Source organism: Vipera ursinii (assembly GCF_947247035.1).
Source record: "Vipera ursinii genome assembly, chromosome: Z".
Taxonomy (NCBI): Eukaryota; Metazoa; Chordata; class Lepidosauria; order Squamata; family Viperidae; genus Vipera; species Vipera ursinii.
In genome coordinates, this window is record NC_139517.1 from 66,808,001 (window position 1) to 66,814,000 (window position 6,000).

Here is a 6,000-nt window from a genome sequence, read left to right on the forward strand (position 1 = left end):
ATTAAAGTACACTGACAACAAAAGAAAGGACAAATTTTTGAATTATTATAATTCCAATAATTCAGTTTTATAAAATACATATTTAAGACACATTATGTTTTCTTGCATATCTGTGGTGTAAGCTTCTCAGTGCAGATTGATAATTGCTGATGTTTTGCTTTATGTTTCCTTAATTGAAGCTCTTCACAGAGTGGTCATTTTTTTCAGTTCCTTAAGCTGGACTTGGGAAATATGGAGGTGAAGGGCTTTAGTTAATGAGTAGTTGAAGCTTACTGCAAATCTGTTGCACCACCTAAGACTCAATAGTCATGAGAATTTTATCTTCCCGAATGCTTGTTAAAATATTAAATCTGAGACTCTTTCAAAAGATTCCTAAGTCCATTAGAACTTAGGTTGATTCTAAGAACCAGTGTTAAATTAGTAATGTATTATATGCATAATCTCTGTGTGACCTAATTCTTCAGAATGGTTTAGATTACACATCTAACACACAAATACGTAATTAGTTATATACCTCATGCTATGCATCACCTAGTGCTATGTATGCATCTAATGGTACAGTATATGCAGGTTCTTAAATAATAACCATTACTAGCTCAGCCAGCTATGAAAATATGTTCCATTTGTGAATTTGGTAGGAATTTTAATAACAGAAATCTCAACTGAATGTTGTCAACATTATTATAAATCTGTCTTTTCAAACTTTGTGCCCTTCAAATGTGTCTAAGTGTAGTATCCTTCTCTAAATGACTCAGACTGTATTGAAAAAATACCTAGAAATAATAATTTAATTTCTGTCACCAGAAACTTAGTGTTGAATTTTACATGAAATATTGCTGGATACATTGGTTAGTTTTTTAATTAAACTTTTCCTTTATTCTCTGATATAATATTGTCACTTACAAGTAGTATGTTTGAATTATCAAAAGATACATTTGGATATGCCTAACTTGTCAATCTAGAGCAGCTTGCAAGAAATAGGTCTGTGAGATCATTGAGAGTTTTAAGGAAATACAGCTAGACTCAGATAGGAAAGAACTTTCCAGAATGGAATGGAACCTAAAACTATGCACTTAAATATCAAGACAGCAATTTAGACTTTTATTCTTACTAAAAGGAAATTGTCACATTGGTACTATGTTTAAAAATCCTGGTTTCTTGCTTTGGTTATTTGTTTTCTGGATGTCCTCTTTTCATTTTCTTAAAAATCTGTGTTTCTCTTCCTGTAATATATGTGCCTTATTCTTAATTAATCTGTGTTTGTTTGTTTTTTAAAAAAGTTGGGGGACCAAAAAAATAGTGCCAAACTTTAACTGTAAAGCTTTGCTTTCCATAATAGCTTTACTGCTTTTAAGAAAACTGTCTGAATACTGTCCTGTGATTCTTTGGCATTCATATGTCATTATCTATGTAGATTTGAATATCTTTTGGGGGGTGGAACTTGTCAATCTTCAGATGTGTAAGATAGAAATGTATGTTAGGGTAGTATTTTCTTTTTTTAACTTTTATAAGTATTCTTTTAAAAATCAGTGTAAAATATTTACATATAGTAGGAATATCTTAGTAGTCTTCATTTGATAAATTTGCATTTATGATCTAGTGTTCTTGGAGCCTTAGATCAGCCTAAACAGTCATAGTGTGGTGTTCCAAGGTTTTCAAAAACTATTTAGTTCTTTTGTAATGAGAAGTAAAATGTTTCTTACAATGTCAATAAAACATTTGTACTTAAGATTTCATCTTGAATGTTTATTTCAAAAACTAGGGGCAAGTCTTAAGCTATATTATAATTAACATAATACCTTATTGCTTTTTTTCCTGAAGGAAGGAAATGCCTTGATCGGTCTTCTCTTTAACATAAGCTAACCACAGAGGTGATTTTCCTACATCTTGAACCATAATCTGGAAAAATAATTGTGATGGTGAAGGAAAGCCCATCCTGTGGAATCATCACATAGCCTTAGTAATTTTGACTCATGTGCCCAAAGAACATCAACTCTTTTTGAGGAGGTAAAAACAAAAGCATCAGTGTTAGAATGTTAAAATCATTTTAATTAAAAATGAGAAAAAAAGAAAAGTAAAAGTTATTTAAAAGTATGTAGCCAAATGCCAACACAATTACCACAGACTGAAATAAGATAGTGGCTTATAAATCAAATCAATCTTTGGGCCAGCAAATAAAACACAAGTCACAATTAATTAAGATAAAAAGAAAGCTGTAAGTCTAAAATATCTGAAAAAGATTAGAATTAATACTATGGACTACTATGCAATCTATAGAACAGTACTTGGCTGTGGTTAAGGAAATAAAATTTGATTGATATATTAATAACATCTTGAGATATAACAAATCAGAATGACCAGAATGTTTAGTAAAGAATGGAAATTATTTCTGGTGATCATCTGCATAAAGAGGGCAATACAGAATAATGTTTCACCAATTCAATTATTCCTCCATTGCATGGACACACACTCTATTTGAAGGAGATTTTTTAGTATCTTCCTTCAATGACAGATATTGGAAGGACATTGAATCTGGCTAAGGAGAAGGCACTCCAGAATTTTGGGATCATTATATGACTGAAATATATAGATTAAACAAAGTGTACAGGAGGACTCAAGAAGATATTTCTGGATAGAGCTGGGTAGTCTACTTGCAGCTCTAAGTCAATGACATCTTGTTGAGATCAGCTAGTGCACATTAAATAGCCCATCAAAGTGATGGCTCACCGTGAAAAGTCATAAGTTGTAATTTAGCATATATTGGCTGGCTTTAGGAAGATTGAAAGCTGTCAATCATAATTAAGGGGGTCAAGCAGACTGGAAAAAAGGAAAGCTTAATTGAGTAGCAGAAGTTGAAAATCCAGGCAGAAGTTTCAGTTTTAAATAGGCCAGCTTCAAGACAAAAGATCAGGTTCAGAAGGCAATGAAATGCTTGAAAGATGATTCTTGAAAAAGCAAACTCTTTCCAAAGGAAGGAATGATTTGTAAGAGATTTATGGATGCCCATAGCTTGGCAAAAATAAATCAGATATCTAAAGATCTTGACTTGCTCAATTAAATAATTATTTAGTCCCCAGACCAGCCATCTTAGGGTGCTTAGCAAAAACTAGGACTTTGGTTTTAGAATAATTAATCTGTAGGCATTCTTCTTGGCAGTGTTCAGGTAGTATAATAGAACAACTACTTCAGACCAATCTTTGAGAAAGCAATAGCGATAGCACTACCATTTCACAGTGCTTTACAGAACTCCTTAATCAGTTTACAGAGTCAGCATATTGCTCCCCAAGATCTGGCTTCTCATTTTATTGACCTTGGAAGTATGGAAGGCTCAATCAACCTTGAGCTGGTCAGGACTGAACTCCTGCAGTGGCAGAGTCAGCCTGCAATACTGCATTCTAATCCTGGCACCAAAGAAGCAAAGCATCATCTGTGTATGGAACACACATGTGTCTATTTCCCAATTTTGGAAAATGAAGACATGGGCTATTCATTTCATTGATAACAATATTAAAAATAAGGGAAGCTAGAATACACCCTTGTCTTCATTTCCCCCCCCCCCTTAATAGCAATTTCTTTGGTGCAGTGTCTTTGGGCTTTCATTCATCACTTTCATCCAGGAGTTTTCATATACAGTAATTTGTATGCAAGAATAACTAATCTTTTATCAATTGACAAAGCATTCTAGCAATCCCATCATTTGCATCTGGAGATGAGATCAAAAACAAATTTAAAATCAATGTTTTAAAACATGCTTTAGAGGACTAGTTTTCAACTGGTTGTTAGAGGGTTAAAGCGTGGTCAATGATTGAGCGGCCTTCTCTGAGCCAAAATATTCTCAGTTCTTTTTGACTCTAGGGGTTTCTTCAATCTTGTCTACAAGCAAGAGCTGCTAGGTCCACAAAAATAGGCAAAGTAAAAGGAAATTAAGATGCTACAGTGCCACCTCAAGCTTAACAACTGCTAATGAAAATGATTTAAAAATCTGGATAGTGGACATTGCAGTACCTGGAGACAGCAAAATAGAACAGAAAGAACTGGAGAAAATCATAAAATAAAAGACCTGCAACTAGAAGCAGAAGGGATGTGGCAAAATAAAGCAAAGATAAAATCAATAATAAAATTGATCTTTGATGCAATTCCAAAACATCTAGAGTGCACATGAACGCCATCTGCATTGACAAATCATCATCTGCCAATTGCAAAAGACAACTTTACTTGGAACAGTTTACATCCTGTGACAATACCTTTAATATTATTGAACAACATCTGCCTGTCGGAGATCCTTGGGAAAGACTTGATGGGTGCATAAAAATGCCAATCCAGTCTAAGCATTTGGCTGACTGTGCAACTAATTATAATAACAATAAGGCATGAAATCTATGAAAACATACAACTCTTTGATGATTATCACTTGAACAGTTTAGATATATATTGGTGAGAATTTTCTGTTCCTTTTGATTTGGAGGTTTGTTTTAATTACGCTTGTTTAATGTTTTTTCACCTGTTTTATTAAGGCTTGAATAACTCATTTTCTATTGTAAGTGAAAGTTATTATTTAATTTCCTTGTTGTATGTTGCTGAAAAATATTGACATTATTATGAAAATTGCAGATGATATTCCTTCCCATTCTACACAATCTGATTGTATAACTCTGTAACAAGTATATCACAATATTACTACTTGACATTTATTCAGAAAAATTGGAACAATGGTGATAGCTATTGTAAGGAAACCTTTATTCATGTATATATTTATCAAATTGTTTATCTCAATCATAATTGAATAAATATTTGGCTAAACTGAATAAAAAGAAAGGCACTGCCAAAGAATGTTCAAATTATCGGACCATTGCATTCATTTCACATGCTAGTAAAATTATGATTAAAATCCTATAAGCTAGACTCCAGTAGTATGTGGATAAAGAACTACCAGAAGTACAGGCAGGATTTCAAAGAGGCAGGGGAACTAGAGATCAAATTGCCAACATACGCTGGATCATGGAGAAAGCTAGGGAGTTCCAGAAAAACATCTACTTCTGCTTCATTGACTATGCTAAAGCCTTTGATTGTGTATTTCATTTGTGAGGAAAATAAATGAGATTTGCTAATTCCCAGATTTAAAATTATAGGGTACAGACTGGGTTTTTTTAAGGTGGGAGAAACAAGAGGATCACACAGACTTTGTTAAACAAGTTTTAAACCAATTGAATTATTGTAAGAGGAACTTAAATTGTCCCTAATTTAAAAAAAATACAGTGCATTCAATTAATTGTGTCTTGATTTCAGTTTGATCCCGATACATTATAAACATCTGAAACTCCCAAATTATTTTCAATATTGATTCATTTCTTCAATAAACATTGATCTGTTCTTTTTAAACAACTAAAGATATAGTTAAGATAGATACTCGTAATTTGTAAGAACTCTCAAATAAAGAATTGGAGTACTAAAATATCTTTCTTACACTTTTTGATCAGCTTAAACAATAAAAAAGATAATTTAATATTATGATATGTTATCAGGGAAAAAGACAATAAAACAATGTATCCAATTAAACATTTTGCACAAATGTATGATTTGGTGAAACTATTTGGCCACCTGGTATATGAATGTGGAGTTACAATTTCTTAAAAAGCAAGCATTTATCAGTATCATTCTTAAATTTAGAGGTGATTAGGAAGCAGAACACATCTTGGGACATGATAAAAAGGACACCATATAAGTACATGAGCAAGAGTTCTGCCTCTCTGGACCCACAAAAGCAAAGTGTCTTCAAAAAAGGAATCCTAAGAAATATTTTCACCAGCAGTACAGATGGAATGACATCAAAGTAGGCTCTGGAAAAAGGCCCCTTTATATTTACTTAGCATTATATTGATACCTGCATTATAGGGCTTAGAGCTATCTAATATTTAGCAATATAATTAAGAAGCACTGGTGATATCATGTTGGCAGTTAATGTCCTTAGCTTTTTATTTTATTATTGATTTGGCCTTTTTC